General features: G+C 35.4%; 1 long non-coding RNA gene across 1 annotated transcript; it reads right to left on the reverse strand.

Moving 5' to 3' along the window:
- Positions 1–30: 30 nt before the first annotated feature.
- Positions 31–18,718, reverse strand: LOC114579877. The gene is made up of 2 exons (XR_003701098.1): positions 18,306–18,718; positions 31–1,325 (listed from the first exon to the last, which is right to left on the reverse strand). It is a non-coding gene; the product is annotated as an uncharacterized LOC114579877 (long non-coding RNA).
- Positions 18,719–23,861: the final 5,143 nt, after the last annotated feature.

The raw sequence follows: 23,861 nt of genomic DNA on the forward strand, positions 1-23,861 counted from the left end.
CAGCATCTAATTTAGTTCAAGATGAAGATGTGACTATAAACTCTTAAGGAAATCAAATAAGTATCACATTTTTTAGAAATTTTACAACAAAAAAGATATGCAAACCTGTTAAAAGTATAGTTGAATCATCGTATATAATCCTCCAACATGGAACAATTAACACAATGACCAAATTCTCACATATGAAACTGAAACTAAGATCACCAGCAACAAGTTAAAAGGTCATCATTACATGTAAAGAGAACTTGTGTGAATCCCAACGCGCGTAAGAAATGACCTTTTTAGTCTGTAACTGCCCGTAAATCACAAGTGCTGAAAATCCAAATGAATTTTATGTATGGCATACCTAAATTGTGAACAAAACAAACCAAAACTACTGTAACGGCAAAATTAAGCAACGTGTTGAGAATGCAGGCACGCCTCAGCTGGAATAAATAGAAGAAACTGGGGTTCTAGCTCAATGTAGTTTTACGGAGCTTTGCGTGAATAGAGCTAGGTGTGTAAATGAGTTGAGTTTTGACATAATCGAGCTTAGCTCATCAATCTGAAAGCAAGCTCGAGTTGAGCTCGACTCATTCCATTGTAAATGAGTTCGAGCCGCTCGTCTAGCCTCCGCGTCTACATCGCCCCGCCGTCAATGTCTACGTCATCCATTTGCTTACGCGTCATCCGAGTCGAATTCGCCGATCCGCTTACGTGTCATCCGCGTCGTCCCGCCGTCCAAGCTTGAGCCGCCGATTGACGCGACCTCCTCGAGCCACGCGACTGGCGCGAGCACCTCGAGGCTCGAGCGTTGTCCGCCTCAAGTAGGCAAGATTAGGCTATTATTACGCTTTTATTAGGCTGGTATTAGGCTGATTAGCCGGGTATTTTAAAAATAAAAAATATTTTAAAAATCATAATAGTGAATCGAGCCGACTCGTGAGCTTGAGAGCCGAGCCTCAATCAAGCTCGAACTCAAGCTGGGTTAATAAACAAGCTCGAATTTAAGCTCGAGTTCGACTCGTGAGCTCGATAAGCTCGGCTCGCAAGCCCATAAACGAGTTGAGCTCGAGCTAGCTCGCAAGCTGGCTCGGCTCATTTACACTCCTAAATAGAGCATTTGGGTAAGGGCGCAGCGCCACTATTAGCATGCAAGGAATTGAACTCATGTTTTAATTTTGATATAGTATTATTTCACTTTGACGTGGATTACACATGAGCCTAGAAACTTCCCCTTGACCATTTATGTTGTGAGAGCCTTCCCCAGCAGCAGGCTGGGAGACAACAGAGAAATAGCTGTGCTGGCTATCGTAGAATCTCTACTACTTGACAAAACTAGAAACCTGTTCCATAAAACCATACATAAATAAATGTTAATAAGGATGAATCTGAGAGCACTAACCGTAGAACAACCCATTAAGATTTCGAATATGTTTGCTTGAGAAAGAACCACCCTCAAGTAACATATAGCCTTATAAACAAAAGGGATATGCAGCTGAATTACGAAGGATATAAAATAGGAAGAAAACAAGAGGAAGACAAAACAACCATTTCTCAACCAGTTGTTGAATCATACGGGTATGTGCTGAAACCTCAAGCAAACAATATAGATATATTATCTAAAACTATTATCTTAAGAAAATTTGGCTGTACCATCTTAGGTGAGTGCCGTATGTATATTTTTTTGCACCTTAAAATGTACTCAACCCTCGTAATGTAGAGGTTATATTTATAAAAATAATTAACCCTTATTCATATTATAATCTGAAAACTATTATCTTAGGAAAATTTGGTTGTACCTACATTGGGTGAGTGTTGGATGTCTATTTTCTTGTTACATTATAACATTGTACTCATTCTTCTTTATAATAGAGGGATTCTCTAGTGAACTCAACACATAAGAAAATGAATTCCTCTCTAACATAACATTACAGCACTTTGAAAGAAAAATGGGATGAACTTTCTCAATATAATCCCTTTATTGTTGAGTTTAACTACTTAGCAAAAAATAAAAAAAGTAAAGAGTTTATTGTTGCCAAGTTCCTCCCCATCCATCCCTGTAATACATTCAAGTTCAATTGATGGCGGAGCCTACTGTCCCAAACATCTCCAAAATTCTCCCTTGTGTTATTCAGGTCACTGAGCTATTTGCTCCAGCATGATCATGTGACTCTTGCTACGGGGAAAAAGGCAGTCAGTCATCAGGGATGAGGTGTTTGTGATCGTGGTCATAGTTGTACTCGCAACTCTTTACACTATCAAAGGACAAATCACCCGTCTAAACATTCTTGAAAATAAAGTACATATGTCAATATGTATGTACAAAGTGCTCTCTTTTTTTTTTTACATGAGATTTTAAGTACGACATTTTTTAGCAAACTTTATGTATGACATTTCTTCAAATATCGACCGTTGATCGGTGATATGAGTCTTTGACCATCCATATCAATAAGTTAGTAGGCTCCTCCCTGGTACACCATTTCGATGACAAAAGAACCTTCCCAATTAGACTCAAATTTACCACCAATTTTTTGATATGGGATGATTGGTCTTCTCAACACCAGGACAAATTCTCCTTTTTGAAATGCTTAATGGCATACCATATTCTAAAAAAAAAGATCTTATTATCCTTGGCTCCTTGCTCGATAAATCTCTAAATTCTGCTGAGCTTGTAACCTGATTTCGTCTAATGCATCGTCCATCCTCAAGCAAGCAATGCATAAGGAGTGTCTTTGGTTGACGTCTTATAAGTAGTACGATACTCCCATAACGCTTCTATCATTTGGGTATGTTACTCTCTTTTGTTCATGGTGAGAATCTTCTTAAGCAATTTCATCAGTATTTTGTTGAATGCCTGATGCGGACATCGACACGAAGATTTGGCGCATCTATCACAGGTGGTGGGAAAAATTATGTATCACCACACAGATTTTGATTTCTCCTATTTTGTAATCAAATACTACATTAAGAATAAAGTACAATATCAAAAGACTGACACAATACTCTATAATGGATTCAATATCAAAATAGGGTTTTAAAAATTGATATTTCTATAATCAAACACAGTTCAAAGAATAACATATTATTTCGAAAGATAAACATGAAATTCTTAAGAATTGTGTTAAAACATAGAAATAGAATTTTTTAAAAAATAATATTCATTCTTTATTTAAATATAGCAAGGAGAATATTATATCATCTGAAAGACGGAACATAAAATTCTTCAAGACATCCAAAAGCAATAATGAGTTTTATAAAATTCATCATTTCTAAAGTTGAATATATCAAGTAGAAATTATATTATCTGAAAAGACATAATAACATCAAAAACATAATTTAAGATAATAGAAAATGAAGTTTTTAAAGATATACTGCGTTCATCAAAATTATCCCCTTTGTTTATATGAATACAAACAAGGTTTATTTAGTCTGGGGTTCTCAAATCCCTATAGGAGCAAGCTCCTATAGTTAATTACATCTAGGAGGAATGCTCCTAAGAAAACTCTCGATTAAAATGTGATTTCATACCCTTTTGACTACAAAGTAAAGACAAGGAACAAAAGTAAGGATTTTCCAAGGAGAAAGCTCAATGTTGAACATTTATTAGCGAGTTAAAGGAAAAAGTAGGAGGAGCCGGATTTTTGAGAAGCTCAAGGCAACCTCAGTCTATCCAATGTTGGGCTTTACATTTTAAGAGAGAAATTTATATTTAAATTGACATTTTATTAGAAGTTGGGATTATATTCCTAGAGGGCGAGGACTTAAGATCTAAAAAGAATCTGCCTCAGAACCTAAATCTAATTTGGGTACTATAAAATAGTGACCAAACCTAATTAATGGTGCAAATCTGGACTTACCCCGGCCTGGATGGGGAGCCAGCTAAACACTAGGCGCTTTAAAATCATGTGTACGTTCTTATAAAAATGGGTTAGGACGTACTTAAAGTTTTAAGAAATTGGGGCCGACATCTAAGACAGTCCTAATTAGCCCTCACTTATGTAAGGTGAGTTATGCTAAAAATGCAATTAATATTTTAGACTCTTTTTAATTTGTATCTAATGCAAATGCATGTCAATTGACTCAAATGCATAAAAAATGAATATGAATACAGTTTAAAATTAGGCTTAAAATAGGTTTTCTTAAAGAGATGCAAACCTTCCCCTTGACAGAACTGCACCCTCATAGGTCAAGTGGTCTGCCAGAACCCGCAGACGGGGAGATGCCTAACAAGGAAGATAAAGTATTAATATGCTTATTCTGACTCTCGGCGGTCCCGAGCTTACTTCTTAGATCGTTAGAATTACTATGTGAGCCTAAAAATTTTTATTAGGATTACAAGTAGAAGAATTTTATTCGTGCCCTTACTAAAAAAAGCACTCTAATTCGTATCCAAGCTAAAACAAAACCCGACATGCAAGGGCCCTAAAAAAAGCTACTGCGCAAACAATATAAACAATCAAATTTAATAATCCAAATATAATATCCAATGTTCAATGTCCATATAATTACATCCATAATTTTGCAGAAAAGTAAAGTGGCCGGGCACCACTGACAACAAACTCGGATTCTAATCCTAAGAATGACGCAAGTGATTTTTGAAATGGGATATATTCTTTCATGTATCTTCATTTCTTTGTCTTCTTTCTTCCGTCTTCATTTCGTCCTTTCTTCTTCTACGAGCTTCTTGGATCCGCCGGGTCTGGATATCCAAATAAAAAAAAACTCATCCCTAAAAGAGGTATTTTTTTTTCTATTTGGATATTAAAATCATCCAAATTTGGCTTTTCAAATAAAAGAGAATAATCATTTAAGGTATATTCTCCTTTCTTTGGATTCCAAATTGGATGTAATATCCCACTTTCAAAATCACTTTCACATTTTTCAAACACATTTACATTACATTACATTACACAGAAAGAAAAAGAAAATCTAGACCACCTGCGGGGTTATCCTAAGCAAAATCATCCCAAACAGTTATATATTCTCATTTAAATTAAATCAATTAGCCACACTTGGCCACACTCTTTTTTATTTGGGGGCTAAGCAGCTGAAGCACCTGTAGCATTTATATGATTATTAATTAATTAGCCCCCTTTACTGCCCTGCACAAGTATGGCCACCTGCAGGAAATCTTATTAACAACCAGATCGCTCCTAACCTATGGGTAATCTAATCGTCAATCAAATCATATCACAGAGTGCAGTAAAAGTAAATAAACAAACACACCAACAATTTTACAACCAACATGCAGTGAAAACCGAGAAAAAGCCCGTCACACAGCAGTAAGAAAGTAAACACCGGCCTAACCTAAAACTAGAGTCGGTTGTCCTAACAAACAAATCTAAGTGTGTGTAGTAAGCTATGAGGTTTTGATATGTCCTAGGTCAATTATTAGATAAAGTTTTCTAATTGATTGAATTTTAATTTAAAAATATTCACTAATTCTAAGGTGAGGTGTCACTAAATTTTCTACGTTATATGTTTCTATTCTATAGTGTGCATGCATCCTAAGTCTAAGTTTTCTAAGACTCGGTCCTTAATTATTGTCCTTAAGTGTCACTAGTGTTGTATAGGATGAAAAATTTTGTTATCACTAACCCTTAGGATATTGCGCACATGTAAAAGGGTTTAAGAATCTAAAATCAAATAAAAGTAAACCTAATAAAATTGAAGTTACTACAGGGATCTAAAAGGAAAGAGTTCGCGCAAACCACATCAAGGGGTCCCTAAAGGTTTTCTAAGTTTAGAATACTCACAATCACCGGGGGCTAAGACCCGGTGGTTCCGCCCGTAGCACCTCTACCCGGCTGGATAGAGGCGACTGACGCCGTTAGTCCCTCGTACATTTGTTCCCTCGACCCGTACCATTCCTCGCAGTTTATGCCAATAAAGAAAAAGAAAACAGTGAATTAGAAAGTACATATAATAAATAATAATGAAATAATTGAGATTTACTAAAAACAAAGACGTACCTTTCTTCGGGCTTGAACACCGGTCTGATAACTTTGATTTTGAACATTCCACTTTTAAACTCTTATTGTATATCTTTCCAACATTCACTCCGAGGCACAAGAAAGGAGAAGTAAAAGGGGAAAGAGAGAGGTAGAGAGAAATAGAGCCTTTGATTTTCAATGCTTTCATTTTTAATAAACACACAACTAACTCGTTTCCCAACACAAATGGTTTTTCATCTCATTTATCAAAACTCATACACTCTCATACACAAATATTAGTTCCCAACACATTTCACTTTTCGCAAAATTCAAACATCTTACTTTTCAAAATCGCTCTTATACTTTTCAAAACATACACTTTTCCACTTTTCAAATCACCTATAAATTTCATTTTTCAAACCCTTAACAAATCTCAATCTTTCAAAAAGTCACAAATTTCAAGTTTCGCTTCTCAACACACACACACAATCCAAATCAATACGCTAAACACTTCACTATTATACATTTACACATTTCACAATTTCAAAACAAACACCTTTTGCTTTCCAAAATTCCAAAAATTAATTCTCAAACCAAACACACTTTTCTCTTGACAACCACTTGCTTCTACAAACACTAACCTAGGTAGTGTGAAGGGCGTCAAAGAGAAATTTTGGGACTTTAAAATCCAACTATTTTGATAAATCCCGTTTCAATCCTATTATTGCTTGAATCTAAGATTTAACAAATCATACTATTCATGAGATTTAAAAGATTTAAGGATTTCTTGTTCTCACCAAATCTTAAATTCTGAAATACATAGCTAAACAGTTTATCAAACTTATTTTAACAAAATTCATGTCGAATAGTTCTAAGATTTTAAACTTCTTAAGTTTTATTAAATTGAAATTATACCATTTTTTTTTAAATCTTACATGAATTTGATTTAAATTCTACCCAAATAACATAATAAACAAGCCTTTATCCCATTCTCGAATATTTATTTCAGAAAAGACAAGCTGTAATGAATTATAAATATATTTCTCAAGACAATTGAAAGAGTCGAGACTCCAACTTAGAAAATTAGAATGATAAAATATTATTTTCTATGAAGGGAAAACAAGTGCAGCTTTTCTTTTAAAATTTAGAGCATTAAGTTAATTACTATCATGTAATTAAGAAACAATATATATAATAAGACAAACAAAACGTCTATAACATTTTATTACAACACAGTAAAAGAATATGAGACATCTAGAAAACTTTTTCAAAACGAATAAAATTCATCATTTCTTCTTCCTGACAGCAATAATAACTTTCCTTTTCAAAATCAAAATTGTGAAATATTTAATTTTGAGAAACAGAAATCATTTTAAATAGTTGATGTAATTATATGAAGAAAGAAAAAGTGATAACTTGTTTTTATGTGAAATTAAAAGGAATGGTTTATTATTCTTGCAAACAATAAAGAAGAAGAAGGACAAAGTACCTGCATGCAACAAAGATGACAAACGAGCAGGGGATTTTGTACGAATTGCACTGGGGCTAGGTTCGTTTATGCGAACTGGAGCAGGGATGAGCCTTGGGTATTCTGGAACTGAAGAGAGAGAGAAAACCGAATGGGATAGAAGATTCGTTCTGTGCGAATGCCAGAGAGAGGCCTGGGCTTCGTGCGAAACAAAGAGACGGAGAGGAAGAGCAGTTCTTGCGAATTGATGAGAGAAAATCTGAGGGAGAGGGAGCAGTTCGTGAAATTAGAAGGAGAGGGGGTGACTCAGTTCTGCGAACTACCGAGAGAGTGGGAGATCATGGGTCTTCGGAATTTTGAACCAGCTCTAATCAAAATATATAACTGTTTTATTCAAATTGATTTTAAATTTATGATATCATCCTCTCTAATCAATGGTTGTGATTGATTCATATTTTAAAAGAGATTTAAGGGTTGATTCTGATTTGATTAAAACTAAGACAGAGTTTTATTAGAAAGTATTTGGTGTTTGATTAGTGAGTTGTTTAGAACTAAATGATATATTAATTCGATCGAAAATGAATTTGGTCACATTAAATTGAGTCGATCGATATCGACGAATCATAAATCAAGCTTGTTTTTAGTTCGTTTGGAGTCGAATTAAAATTGGATTGAATTGATTTTGATTCGAGTTGAGTGATAGGTTCGAGTCGATGCTACGTCAGTGGGTATCCACCTAAGAGAAATCCTACGGGTGACGTCTATTCTAGACTACGAAGACCTAGATGCTAGAGTTGAATTCGGAGAAATTGACCTAAAAAAAAATGAGGTCAACAACAGGAGGCGTCGTAAATCGACGGCTATAATTTAAATGTCATTTAAGAGTTATTTTATGAATTTTAGCTTTTATTTTATATTATTTTCTGTTTTACCCCTAGGTTAGTATATTTGAGTGTTGTGGCCCAAGGATCAATTTTGTAATTTTTGTTTTCTTTCTCATGTTGTGGCCTATATATAGGGCCTTAAGCTATTGTAATAGGGATGAAGATTTGATATTAAAAAAAAATTTGTGTCCACACTTATGTTCTTCTTGTGAGAGAGCGTTAGTGAGATTTCTATGAGAGGAATCGAAGTCTCACCAGCCGCAGGATGGGTTCGGACTCGTGATTTGAGATCCCTTGGAGAGGGAAATCGTATCACCCACCAACCTTGGAGACGGCCAGGTTCGTAATTTTCTCGTTGTATTTTCGTCTTCACTCACCACCCTCCTTTCTTCTTCGTCACATCCAATTCATCCACCAAATTTCCCCACTCTTCCCCCACAACAAGCTCCACTAAAATCCTCACCATAGCCGCCGGATCTCACCCCACCCGAGCTTCACCCTTCCCCATCCAACCCGTGAATCTCCCCTTCCCACTTACCCCCTTTCCTAATTTGGGTTGGCAAAATCGAGAGGGAAAAATTCATGACAATTTTGGGTTTCAAATTTCAAATTTGAAATCTTTCATAATTGGGGTTGATCCATATTTTGAAGGTTTTAACTCTCCAATTCAAAATTCAAATTTGAATTGCAAGGAGATGAGTCATTAATCCCTCCAAATTAAATTAGCATTGTTTGGAAACCTTCATGAATCTCTCCCTAAAATTCCCACCCTCATGATGCCGCCGGTCCCTCCAATAAATCCACTTGGATTTATTTCCAAACTTCTTCACCCTTCCCTCTTCCTTTTTGTTTATTTCCTAAGATGACTTAAATATATTTAGGAATATATTTGAGTTCAAATCCAAGTGATTTGAAATTCAAAATATTTCCTAATATACAATATCTATTTTAGGAAAGTCATTAAATCACAATCAAATCAATTTGGCATTGATTGGGATTTAAAATTCCCCTTTCTAAATTTATTTCCCAAACCTTAACAGCCGAAACTTTCAAAGGGGTAAACTCTAATTACTTTCCTAAAACCAAACAAAGGATTTAGGAAATAATTACCGCCCCACTCCATCTGCCGCCTCCCCATCTCCTTATTAATTGCTTGAGAAATCTGTCCAGAACTACAAATTGTTCGTTTGGCAAGATTTTCCAAGCCCCACCATTGCTGGCCGTGACTCTCAAAGTCCCAACCTAGGTTGTTTCTCTCCAATATTTTTCTGTGCACCTGCAACTCTCCACTTGAGTTCTAAACCCCAAAACCCTCATCTCCACTTCCATTCTCTCAAGAATAAAATCTGAAGTTTCTCTCAGAATTTTTGGATCAAAATCTGAAACTGTTTTCAGATTTTTGGGAAGCGGACTTAGAGCATTTTTCGTTCTACATCAAGGCCTCTGTCAGACCATTCGTCCTTGGATTATATATGGATAAATAACGTCAAATTTTATATAGATCAACAAATCTATAAATATTGGTACTTTTAAAAATTGGGCCGTTGTCTAAGATTCTGCAGCACGGCACACCAAATCTGTAGGCGATATTATGAGCAAAGAAGTTGATCACGTGTTCAGATGTGACTTCTAACCGCTTGAACCTACTTGGAAAAGTAGTTAGTTGCAACCAATATGAAGCAGTGTTTAGCTGATGGTGGTGGCTCAGTTAGCCCAATTATATTTGTCCCTCAACATTTAAATGGCCAAGATGTCACCGTAGGGTGCAACAAATTTGACAGTTGATGTATAACAGCACCGTGGAATTGACACTCATGAGACTTCTAAGTATGATCAATACAATCTTTCACTAGAGATAGCCAGTAATAATTTATTATTTTGATCTTAACCGATATTTTAGGACCTGATTAGTGCGCATCACAAAGTCCCTCATGAATTTCAGCTACCACCCTATCAGCCTCCTCGCTCCTAACCGCAATTTTGATCCGTAAGGTGGCAATAGGAGGTTTGTAACAAAGGAAGTTTGCCATGAATAACACACAACTAGCCTATAGGCAGCAATAGGAGATTCGTGGCAAATAATGTAACTTGCTCATAAGCAAGAACATGATCTCTTAGTACCTATTGAGCAAACATCCTTTAGGAACTATGTTAAGTGATAATTTGAATGAATCAAAATGAATAATACAATATTTATCCTATATACAACAACTGAAATCTAATTTATCTTCAAGCCACCGGATCCACCACCCACTTGTATATACGTACAGAAGGCAATGCCCCTATAATAGTTATGATCTATATGCTAAAAAAAATCTCACATGTGTTTTAACAGTTGCTTTGAACTATTAAATTCAAGGTCCAAGAATGTTGCACGAGTCAAATATTTAAGTTTTATCTTCTTCCTTTAAAAAACTGGAGTCAACATGACTAGAATTAACAAACAAACGCTTAATCACAAATCTACCATAAACCTTCAAAAGTTCTCTAGATGAAACTCATCATAAAACATAAGTCTTCGATTTTAGTGTTCGCATAATTATCAATTGTTAAACCCGATCCTCTATTAGTGGACGAACAAAGTTGACAAGGTTCAAATAACTAATTATCTAAATCCCTGATGATGGTCGTGTTGAATGTAAATCTCAACCAGATTAAACTCTATTTTTTCAAATGCATCTAAATTCCTGTAAACTACAAACATTTTCAAATGACTAATGTCACCCGACGATGGTCCAGTTGACAAAAAATCACAACCAAAGGAGACCCTATTTTCAAAATGCTCAAACCCCGATACAAAATATAAATCTTTTAAAATGATTGCAGTGTCACACCGATAATGACCGTGTTAATAGAAAATCTCAATCAGAGAGGATCCCAAACTTTTAAGATGCCTCCTAATTCCTACAAAATACTGATATTTTTCAAATGATAATTATATAACCCAGATGATGACTGCGTTGAATGTAAAATTTCAACCGGAGGTATTAATACTCAAATCCCTATTAGCATTTTAAAATTCAAAGTATAATCAAATTCTAAACATTTAAATAATAATCTTATCACAAAAACTTAAAATAAAAATCCATTTACTGTTCGCAACAGTTTGGCGAGGATGATGAATTAAAGAATAACATCAGCTCACAAAGAACAAATATTTTGTGGGATGTATTTTACTACAATTCATTCTCAGTTGATTCACCGCCAGCAATGACATGACACATGCCCTCTAACTGAATGATTTTGTTGCAAAATGATACCATTATATTACGGTTACGGCCAAAACCCGTATGTTCCGTAATGATTAAAATCCCTTGAGTAATGAATTATAAGGTGTACTCTATAAGATATTAAATACTTTATTAGCTAAGGTTGACTTAAATTCATCACCTTAGATAAACATCCAACTCAGGTCTACAAGCTATTCTTGGATGAAGCAACCCATGGTTGCTGATAAGGTTATTCTATCAAGTTGTGTCGACTACCTCCTCTGACTAAGATGACTATGGACCATGATAGCCCGGGATGATGAAATCATGGGATCTTGATCGGGGTCATCTTCATTCCCCATATTATCTGTTTAAATATACGGTGATAAATTTCAAATCATAAACCCCAAAATCAAATATCAAATTCAAATCCTAAAATTGTTGATACTATATGCTGGGTACTCAGTGTCTATCTCACGCTAGCCTTAATTGAAAGTTCTCTCTCGTTATCGGGAGGGGTGATTAACCATAGAGGCTTGCACCTATGGGCAACAAAAACTCAGATCATAAAGTCCTCGCAAAATGAGGCGAAATCTATAGGTACTGTCTTATCTAAAACTCAATCTGCCTTCTGATAATTTACCCTAACCTAAATCCGTTAAAAATCTCCTCGTCAATAAAAGGGGGCGCAGAGAGGCTGGGGCACAAATTCTCGGAGCCCACACACCATAAGCAAACAAATTGTTTATTTGTCTTCATTTGGGTGGCTTTGAAGATTTTTGTATGCCCTTTATATGCTATAATCATGCTAACCATGGCCTTACTGCTATTTTTTTAGCACTAACATCAACTGTTTTGTAAAATATTGGTATCATCAATAACATACATTGAATGATCCAAGAATGCTTGTGTTGAGTCTTCTCAAGGTAACTGGTGGCCGCTAGGAGCTAGCTCACACTCATCATACGCATCATGACTTATAGAATAAATGTTACTGAAAAAAAAAAATATATATATATATTAGAACACTGCAAATCTAGATTTTGGACTGGGAATAGAGATATCGTTGATACACATCAACAGCAAAATAAACATTTCTTGCGGAAGAGTATGAAATTGGAGAAGAAGAAAAAATGTCAGGGGAATTAAAAACATAATTTTACATTATTATCTCTCATAAATATAAGGGCGTGGAATGTACGAAGCCAAGCTTTTTCAAAACATTCTCCTTGACTTACATTACCTTAAAAACTTCAGTACTAATAGAAGAATCCCACCAAAAGACATGTTGCAGCTTACTCAAATACAACAGAGAAAAAAAACTGAAAAATATTTTGCTTTGTCAATCATTGTCCTTAAGCAAGAATGTTGACATAAGAGATAGCTAGGGACAAGACTTGCAAATAACAATCCCCCATTTTTGTAACTAGCAAAGGCCCAGTGCAATGCAGAAGAGTAAATCTGTTAAAATTAAAATTTCACAAAATGATCTAATAAATTAAGAAAATTAATAAGGAGCCTGAAGGGAAGCAATTTTATAAACAGCAGCAAAGTCTCTTTGAATACTGAGCTCAAGCTTCAGAAAAAGCATGATAAGGGCTAAAGATGAGTGCAAAAGCACGTCATATGTGTTCCACATATAACATTCAATGCCTTCAGGTAGAGTAACCGGCCAATATTCTCTTCTCCTTGCAGCAATGATGTCCCAAAAGCAGAATTTAAGGTGATAGGGGCATTAATTTTGTCAAGCATAGATGCCATCCTATCAAGGATATCAAGTGAAGTGTTATTTCGTGGAATAGACATGCTTAAAGTTTCACAAATGGATTTGATATATTACGAGAGAATTTTCTTTCCTCAATTGTTGTTAAACCCAGCACAAGTGGCAACCCATCTGTCCAAATGGTTCCCACAGCATTAAGTAATATAGCTCATTGAAGAAGGTGATAGGATACCATTCTGGAAGTTTCCTGTTTTGCAGAATAGGTCTTGCCATTCATCGATTTGGGATTCCCAAATCCTGTGGTCAATGATAGCATCATGCACTAGACTTGCAGCTGCACCTCCATCAGTGCCATAAATTTTGGTATAACGTCGATGATAAGATTTTCCACTCGGAAAACTTATTTCTAGGCATGGTCATGCCAAAGCAAACGTAACAATGCGGACAACTCAGGTAGGAATAGTCAATAAAGCTACTACAGCTGCCCCAATAGATGAATCTGATTCTGAATAAATTGGATTTTCTGTGAAACCAATGTGGTCAAAGGTCCCATGCTGAATTTCATCCTATGAATCTTCCGGCAGTTCGATGCCAACTTTGTCATTTGAGAACTCTGTATTAGTTGCATCCGTGTCTCAACTTTAAACATTTTCATCTTCAAAAATACCCATACTAGTAGAAACCAAAGGTGCTTCCACTGGTTTTCTTTCATTCTTAGATGTTGGCTTGATTTCAATGTCTTTCTCATCTTCATTTTTTTATTCTGAAAAACTCGGGTTCTTGAGATGTGGATGTCTTGGTAGAATCACTTTGCACAAGATTTAGGTTTTGATCAACACCATCAGTTTGGCTTTGCAATTTTATTTATTTGTCCTCTTCATTCGCATCTTTCTCCTTATCGACCAGTTTATCCTCGAAAGGAGCTTGTGTATCAATTATTGAACTCTCACTCTTCTTCTCCTCAATCATTCTCATCTTCAAATTTCTCACCGTATGATCACCACCGCCTCAGTAGCTTTCTTCCTCCTCCAGTGTAGCGGTTGTTGTGATCCCTACATGTTTCCCCTATGTATCGGGGGTGGGAATCTCACCTTTCTTCCACCCTCCTTACATGAACTGATCCCCGTAGCGCAACTCGACCCCCTCCATCTCCGGTCACCCACTCCTCTAGCCCGAAATGACTCCCATAGTGGTCGGTCAAACCATCACCTCCACCACAAAATTCCCTCGTTACTGTCCCCCATCTGTAAACCATGATCTGCCTCATATCGGAGCCCTAGGAGGTGGATCTTGAAGATAGAAGCTCGTTGAACTACTCCCGTCCAATCTCCTATCCCTTAGATTTAGCCAAGGGAATCTCGGTCAAATTTTGGTTAGGGTTAGCAATCAAAACTGCTAGTGGAGTTTTGGATTATATCTCCATGAGCTTCTTCATCATCTCCTCCAACCCTCCAAATCGGCTCTTCATTCGGTTTTCCATGGCGGAAAATCTTCCTTCGATGGTTGAGAACTTCTCCACCATCCGAGATTTCCTTTTCTCCACTTCGCCTTCCAACGTATCCACCTTCTATGCTGCCATCTCTCCAAAATCTCACTCTGATACCAATTTAATGCATCTTGGAAGTAAAAATAGCAAGTATATAGGAAGAAAAATGAAGGAACCAAATATTAGGGCTGGTTTTTTATTATCTCTTCAACAAATAATGAAATATACAATTGATCTACTATTCGAGAGGTAGATCAGCTCTCCCACAAACCCACAACTTTGAGGAAATGCACGCAAATCGAGGAAAAAAAGATATGTGGAATTCTACTGCTTGATGATAAGAATACTAATACAATATTATTACTTTTATCATCATTATCTCTTCAACAAATAATGAAATATACAAAAAAAAAACTCAAATCAATGCTTAATAGCCTTGTATCGTCGAAATCTGATGAAATACCGGCTACTCTATGCAAATCTCCAGTGAATTCTGCTGAAATCCCGATGCTGAGAAACCTCGGATAGATGTTGCTCGCCTCGTTTGAATGCAAAGCCTCGTCGTTAAAATGAAGCTGACGAAGCCTTCACTTGTTTTTTTCTTCTAAAAAAATATCGTAGCTCTCTCGATCCCTCATAGCAAACTGCCTGCAACGTCACTTGTCGCAGCTCCTCACACGCCTCCTTCAACTTCCAAACTCCCTCCTCCTGATTCTTTCACAACCGGAACTCCACAAGCTTGATTCTTGCACTCCCTTCGACCAAGCCGTTCGATTGATGTTTTGTCCCGACCCCAGTCGCAACCTCCACTCCAACCACCATCCTCCTCCTCTGATATAGCCGGATTAGCTCAGCCTATTGAACGATCCAACTCCTACAAGCATATCACAAGGTCAACTTCACATAGCCAACCCCAAACCACAGGCTTCTCCATGCCAAATCCTTGTACTCATCCCCTGTTCACAAATCTACCAGACCACCTCGCTTCAATCCTCTGCAAACCGTCCAAACCAAGGTCGATCCCTGTCTCTTGCTCTCAGCTATACAAAAAAAGGGCCAATCCCTCACATCCTAGTCCTGCAGACGGACCTCACATGTGAACCCTACTCAATTTCTTGTCACTTCTCAGCCTGTTGTTCAAAGTCCCAAATAGCAAATCCTCCACTCAAATATCCCCATTTCAGACAATCCATTAGCCCACATAAACCCTCCCTACACTCCAAACAGCATATTAGTTCGTCAAAATAACATCCAGCCCACTTTACCGTAAGCTTCAATTCATTTCCACTTCAGTTCAAAAGCCCAAGTTAGAATGTTGAGTGAAGCTCATTGCACTAGGAGAAGTGATCAAAGGAGTTTGTTAAACATCAGAGGATATTTAGAGTTTGATTGAAGGTAGATGATGTATATGATCAGTTGAGCTAGCTCAATTAGGTCAGATGAATCAATTGGTGATTGTAGGTTTTCAATGATGATTGTATATTTGATATTTGTAGATGTGTATAATCATTGATTGATTGCAGGCTGAATGTTAAAGTTTGATTAAATGTTGAGTGTGTGATTGATTGATTGAATTATTGACTAAAAGTTGGAGAGTGAAGGAAGCATTGAATATATTTAAATTTAAATTGTAGAGTGGATATTTGATTGAATGTATGATTGGATGCCGGAAGTATTGATTGTTGATTGAATAATTAATAGGTGGATCTATAGTTAATAGAGTCCTGAATGATTGACAGTTGGGTGATTGTCAATCACTAAATGTATATTCAGAAATTGGGGTAGTATATGATGACCTCATCCAAAAATAAGGTCAACACCAAGATATTCCACTATGTGTCAAACCTAAAAGAGAATAAAATAGCATCCTTAATCGAGAGTATTCTTAGATTGAGACCTAAGATATAATTAATCACGGTGACTTGTGCCCATGAGAAATCGACACTCACAGCAAATAAACCTCATATAAGTTGATGTATCAAATAAGGGAAATCCCGCGACCATCGAATTATGCATATTATTATTTATCAAGATGTGTAGGCTAAAGCCGCTATATCTATGGAAAATCATATGTATAATTCCATTTGCATTCACATCGGCCTGCTTGCATAAAGTATAAAGGTCAGCGGCCATTTTATCCTACAAGATAGTGCGATCCCACCCTTTGCATTCTAAAAACCACAAGCAACATCCTTTCGGAGACCCACATGGGCATCCTCTAATTGCATGTGTCTTCTTCCCCAATTGATTTTAGGAGCTTAGGCAAGCTCAAAGTTTCCTATTTATCACTACACTTCCCTAATTTCTCTAATCTATTACATTTTACTACTTTGATATATAACAAAGGTAATCTCATTGGGCCTCACCATGCCGTGTCCATCTCCATCTTTATCTGCATCTACAAAATCCACACTTTTGCCATATTTCATGGTCTTGTCTTCATGCTCCACATCCATCTCACTTAGCGTTGCCAGATTTCCTCTTCACCGCTTCACCAAATCTTTTCTTCCCAAACCCCTTCCTCCTTTGATGCCCAACTACAAGCAGCTATCACATCTCTTCGCCTAATTCGCTTATGTCATTCAGATATATGCAAAATCTAACCACCACCTCCATCAACACCACAAACCTCCAACCCCAATGGATCAAGGGTCAAATCTTGCAACTAAATATTCTTCCTCCTAAATACCATGTCTACTAGCCCCCGTTGCTTTATGAACTCCACTACCCGCTTTTCAATTAATGAACTCCACCTATTCCAACTCCTACTTGCAGAATCATTACATCGATGCCATATCCCAACTCATCATCGCACAATCTATCCGCCTCCGCTCAGCTCATGCCGTTTCAACCAATTTCACCAATTTTTTGGGTATTTTCTCGACCTTGAGGGAAAGGTTGTTGTGAAGGGATGAACTCTATTAGAGAATAAACATGATGGTTAAATTACGATGAGTTAATGAGTCACTATGGGTCTTAGGTAATTAGGCTTATAAAGTTGCAGTCAATTGTTTTAATTGGTCATTTGAGTCCTTGTGATCTATAAAACTCCCCCCTTGGGAAAATTAGGAGAAGCAAGATGAATGAATAAATGAGCTTTGGCTCCCATCTTTCTCCCCCATTAATACCATGGACATCCTCTAATTTTCAGACTCTTCTTTACCAATTGATTTCTACATTTCTAGTCAATCTCTAAGTTGCCTATTTATCCCTACAGTCCCTTAATGTCTCTGATTTCCTACATTTTATTGCTTTGGCGTATAACAATCATGCATTAAACCGTCAATGAATCAATCAAATATCAAAGAAAAAAAATATATTTAATCAACAGTGCAACCAGAAGTGCCACTTAAGCTATGGCAATTCTAACCACTCAATATTAGCATGCCAAAAGCTGAAATATAGGCGCATACATTGCATCTTTTATCTACCTTTCTAGATCAGCATACATAGATTATTTACAGTCTATAGTAATTCGACCCATGTTCAGCTTAACAACAAATTAACAATCCTAAAGTACAAAATAAAATCAATAAAAAGAGGTAAGGACAAATTAGAATGAAGACTGAAAAGAAACAAGTTCAATTTTAAGTAAAGCAGTCATAAGCAGTGACTCGCACCAGATATGTCAGAAACTGAGCGTAAACAAGAACACTAAACCAGACAGGTTTTTAATATCCTTGAAGCAATTCCAAAATGCAATGATACAGACTTGTGAACGCCAACTTAAAAAATGGATGCTGAAAAAACTTATAGTTAAAAATAGAAACACGAAAGTAAGACGGCCCAGAAGAATGTTCAAGATACCCTGGTCAGCAAGAAACTCCAGTAATCGGGAAACCCTAGCTATAAAGAAACCCTGGCGAGGGAACGCTAGTGATAAGAACCATTCCGAAGGGCTTTGGCTAGTTTTTTAACATATTTTCGTCCACGATAGCAAGCGTAGTAAAACAGGCATTTTCAAAGTTAACGATGGCGAAGACGAGCCACCTAGCTTACAAAAGCATGCATGGACGACGATAGAGAAATAAAAGAAGACAATAACTTAGGGCATCTACAATGAAGAACTTTATTTTTCACGATAAAATACAACAAAATTCTAAAATGACTTGATGCTGTTCCAATCTAATTTCATTTTAAGTGCTTCTGTCAAGTAAAGATCCTTCTCCCTTTCCCGCCTTTTTTCGATTGAGAGAGCAAAATAGGGTATGTGAACAGTGGCCAATATTGACGTGACGTCGCACTATTCACCCGCAAGTAAATGGCGAAAGATTCGACCTTCTGCTGGAGTCGAACGACACCATAGGCACGTTTGGCCTTCGGTTGGAGATGCTCTTACCGACCCAAAAGAAAAAAAAAAACAAAGGGAAAGAGAAATTATTCTGTGCGTAAAAAATTTTAAAAAAAAATCATTCGTATATATATTTATATAAAATGTGTATTAAATTAGTTTTTACTTATTGTTCAGACGATTCTTTCAGTCTAGACTCCGCATATAATACTTTTTATGAGCGAAAGGGGGTGAAATAATTAAAGTATATTGTAATGATTTGCATATATTAATATATACAAACATACGGCACTTAAAAATTAGAATATGTATATTTATAAAATTAATTTTATTTTTTATATTATATAATACAACATTAACTCTACTAAAAAAATTCTAACAATGAAAAAAAATATTCCACCACTAGATCTCACAGGATATGATGGAAAAAGTTGCAATAGAATCTAGCCAAGAGGGAGATTTGAGATTACTGGGATTCTTTCCACTCATGCATCTCATTAATCTCAAATCTATTTTTATAAATCTCATGCAAATATACTCCCATTCACATCTCTCTCCCTCTCTAAGGTTTTGTTTGGCACAGCATTTTTATTTCTTTTCAAATCAATATTTTTGTGCAAAATTAGTTTGTTAAAAAAAATTGTACTAAAAAATAATTTTAAATAACTGTAAGAAAACTATAACATTTGAAGGGCAACCGAGACTATTAGCATGGTGACAGGTGGCAAGATGTTACTGGGAGATATTACTTTTGATGTTCTGAAAACTACATATGTAAATAGTAAAGTTTAAATGCTAAATATATAAATCTTAATATTGGGCATTTTATATAATATTTTTGGCAACATTTTTAAAGAATCATTTTTAATAATTAAAATAAATAAAGATCATATCACCTCTTAACCAGATTCCATTTTTTTGAACTATCAGGCAAATTAAATTTGAAAAGCCACAAACATACCCTTCTATGTTAGGTCTCGAACTCAAAACTTTGTAATAGAAGGTTTGAAGCCAAATCACACAATTGCTAGACCAAGGTTATATTATACATTTTTACAAATGAATGATGGTCATTCTTTTTAAATTAAAAGAATGAAAGTTTGGGCAAGGGACACTTAGAATGCTAAGATGCCCAATAATTGAGGAATCAACATATTGCATTATAGGGAACAATCAGGGGTGGAACTGTCTAGTGGTCAGTACCTAAAAATATAAAAACTCTTAGTATAATAAGGGTTATTTGTAATTTGTCCTCATGATTTTTTTTTGCTCTCAGCCGACCTTTTTTTTTCACGTAATTTGCCCATTCAAAAATCGGAAAGCCTCTTAACCTCCCACTATTTTCATCTAATTATGTTGAACTTTTCTAACACTAACAAGTAGTCTATGAAAAATGATTATGTGCAAATTAAATTATTGTTGCACCCTTATATTTATTTTTTATTTTTTTATATATTTGCCACTTGCCCCATCCCCGGACCAATTATTACAATTTTAAAGATTCTCAAAAATGAATTATCTTCTTCTCCCACCTCTAGTCCAAAATTTCCCATGAGAAGCAACCGTAAGAGGTCTATCACGAGCCATTTTAAACTCATTTCCAGGATCTGAATATGACTCAGAATCAGATTCATATTCAAACGAATTATGCAACCAATCACCATGGGGCTTAACATCCAATCCGAAAATACCTCCCACATGGTACATCATAGTTTGGGATGCCATTAAGATTACATGTACATTAACCAAAATTTGAGAATTGACCAACAAGCCTTCCACATCCGAATTTACCACCTGTCCACACACATTTGTATCCACATTCATAGCACTATTCTAAAGCTGAACAGAATCACCCACAACACCTAAAACAGGCGAATCACCATCAACCAACCCACCAGGCCCCCTACCACACGCAGCAGAGACAGGCGCAACAATAACAGGAGTAGAAACCAAAATCTCAGTACAAATCGGCACCAGATCAACAGCCGGCAAAGCCTCAATCACAACCGTATGACCAAAATCGTCCACCACACACGAGGGAATAAAAGGAGTAGCATTAGGTGACAACACAGTATCAGCAACATCTAAAATATTGACACCAGCATCTAGCACAACATTATCCTCCCTAGATAGAACAGGGGCATTCAAATCTGGCTTCCCTCCAGGGGATAAAACAGTAGCAGCACCCATAAGATCCACATTATTGTCACAGTAATGAGCTAACGGCAAGACAACAGTCAAAGACCCATCAATCCCAATAGTAACTTGCTCAGCAGGATCACACAATTCATCAGTTGAAGGCACAACCGAAAGGCCCTCCCCACCAGTAAGCAAAGGTTCACTAGAAACGGTATAGTGGTCAGTACCTAAAAACATAAAAAAGTCTTAGTATAATAAGGGTTATTTGTAATTTGTCCTCATGATTTTTTTTTTTTTTTTTGCTCTCAGCCGACCTTTTTTTTTTCACGTAATTTGCCCATTCAAAAATAGGAAAGCCTCTTAACCTCCCACTATTTTCATCTAATTATGTTAAATTTTTCTAACACTAACAAGTAGTCTGTGAAAAATGATTATGTACAAATTAAATTATTTTTGCACATTTATATTTATTTTTATTATATATATTTTTTCCACTTGCCCCACCCCCGGACCAATTATTACAATTTTAAAGATTCTCAATAACAAAAACTCATGAACCAGTGTTTCTCATTTAATTTCTTAATGCTTTATTATTCTGCAAAGGAGGGATATATGAGGATATATTAGCCAATTAAACATTCAAAGGTACATAAGGACTATTAAGTAATATATTATATTTATCAAACCATACAACATATACCTAATACTAAATAGGAATTATGCAAAATATACCCCAATTTTAAGAACAAATTAGAAAATATTAATTAACGGTTCATATAAAAACACGTGACACAATATTTATCACTGACATGTTTTTTGGCTTTTCTATAGAGCTACAAAAAGTTATGTCCTTACTTATAGTGGAGATAATCATTCAAGTTTAAGTAATAAGGAATTATCTTCTTTTCCTGATTCGATTAGATGGCTGAATATCACTCACCAAATGCTTGTTTTTATGTCGGAAAGATGAGTAGACAATGAAGGATGGTGAAATCATACTAAAGTAGACATGAAGGCAAATGCATGCATGCATGGCCGACTTAACATGGAAGATGCCTTCATTTCATCAAATAGTCTCCTTCGGGCATTATTATATTTAATTAAATAACTATAATGATTTATAAAAGTGATTATAAAACTATTGTGTAAAAAGTAGTTTTTTTTTAAAGCAATTTTCTAGCCCAAACAATACGTGAAAACAACGAAAAATTAATGGCCAAACAGAGACCAAATATATTTGAGGTTTGAAGATCAAGGGAGTGCAAAAACTGTCCCAAACTAAATTTTACTCTTCCGTTCGATCATACCAAGAAGCAGGGGCGGAGAGAGAGGGGAAGAGTTCCCAAACAGAGCTTCCTCTGATTTTGACGATTAGGAGGTAATAATGCTATGACTTTATAATATGGGTCAGGAAAAGAGTTCTTTTTATTGAAAAACTATAAGTAAATCGAATTTATTTGGTGTCATTATTGTAACAATCTTAGACTTTTAATTAGATTTTTTTATTTTTTATTTTTATATTTTGGGTTTATTTCTGAATATAAAAATAAGCTCAAGCAAGATTAAAGTTATCCCCCCCCCCAAGTAAAAAAATTATGTTTACGCCACTATAAAGAAGTAGTAAAGAGAGCTCATGAGCAAACCTTCTTTAAGCGACAAACCTAAAATGAATTTGGTAATTAAATTGGAACCTAACCAAACAAGATATACTTCTTTGAGATGGATAGGAGCTTTATTTCATGCATGATTTGCATCATGCAAAATTTGTTTCCAAATCTTTTGTGTTGTGTAATATTCACACAATTTATTTATTTTACAATTTATCTAAAAATATATAAATTAAATAATATATCTTCATTAGATTGTGTCATTAAAGTTAAACACTTCATAAACTTTTTAGCAAATTATTTTTATTGGAACAACATTATAATAAGGAAATTTCTTTGTTAGCCTTTTGATTTCACAGCTCTGAGCCTAAGTTTGTTAGCTTCTTCTCCACTTGATTTTCATGCTTCATGTTTGTATTATTTTAAATCATTAAGTATGAACAACTATTGCAATTAGAGATAGAAAATCAAAGATGAGCAAAAAGCTCTATGATATGATAGAATTGGAATAGGGAAAAACAATCTAACTTTCATAAGCTATTTATTTGTTAATCTTATTATTTAATAATGAAAATACTTATGGCATACCAAGAGAGAGGGGGAGTGAATTGATAGTTTTAAATAGTTTTTGGTATTCTCTAAAAATCTTTCTTTCAAAAATAGAAATAAAATTAAAATATAATATGCATAAACATTTGAGAAAACGAAGCACTCAAACTAAACTCAAAAGCAAATACGGTTTTTTGCTTTTTTAAAACTTTTTCATAAAACAAATATTTTATTTTTCTTTTTTTTTTAATTTTAAATAAAAAACTTCAACTAGATATTTTGTCACAACCCAACCTGACCAGAACAGGTTCTATCGTGTTAAGCTGTGACAAACAATCCCTGAGATCTATCTAGTTTTGAAATTATCTCAGATTTTTTGTCGATATTCATTGAAATAAATTGCATACTACATATCTACTAAAATATTCGAATACTGAAAAACTCATTCATAAAATTTCTTTCATTCATCGAAATAAATATATATATTATAATACATGACTACAGGCAAGAGCTGTAGAACTTAAAATTAAATTTGTCATGACCGTATAAAAAATAAAATAACAAAATACATATGACCTTAGATCTGATCT

The sequence above is a fragment of the Dendrobium catenatum genome, unplaced genomic scaffold, assembly GCF_001605985.2.
Source record: "Dendrobium catenatum unplaced genomic scaffold, ASM160598v2 fragScaff_scaffold_674, whole genome shotgun sequence".
Classification (NCBI taxonomy): domain Eukaryota; kingdom Viridiplantae; phylum Streptophyta; class Magnoliopsida; order Asparagales; family Orchidaceae; genus Dendrobium; species Dendrobium catenatum.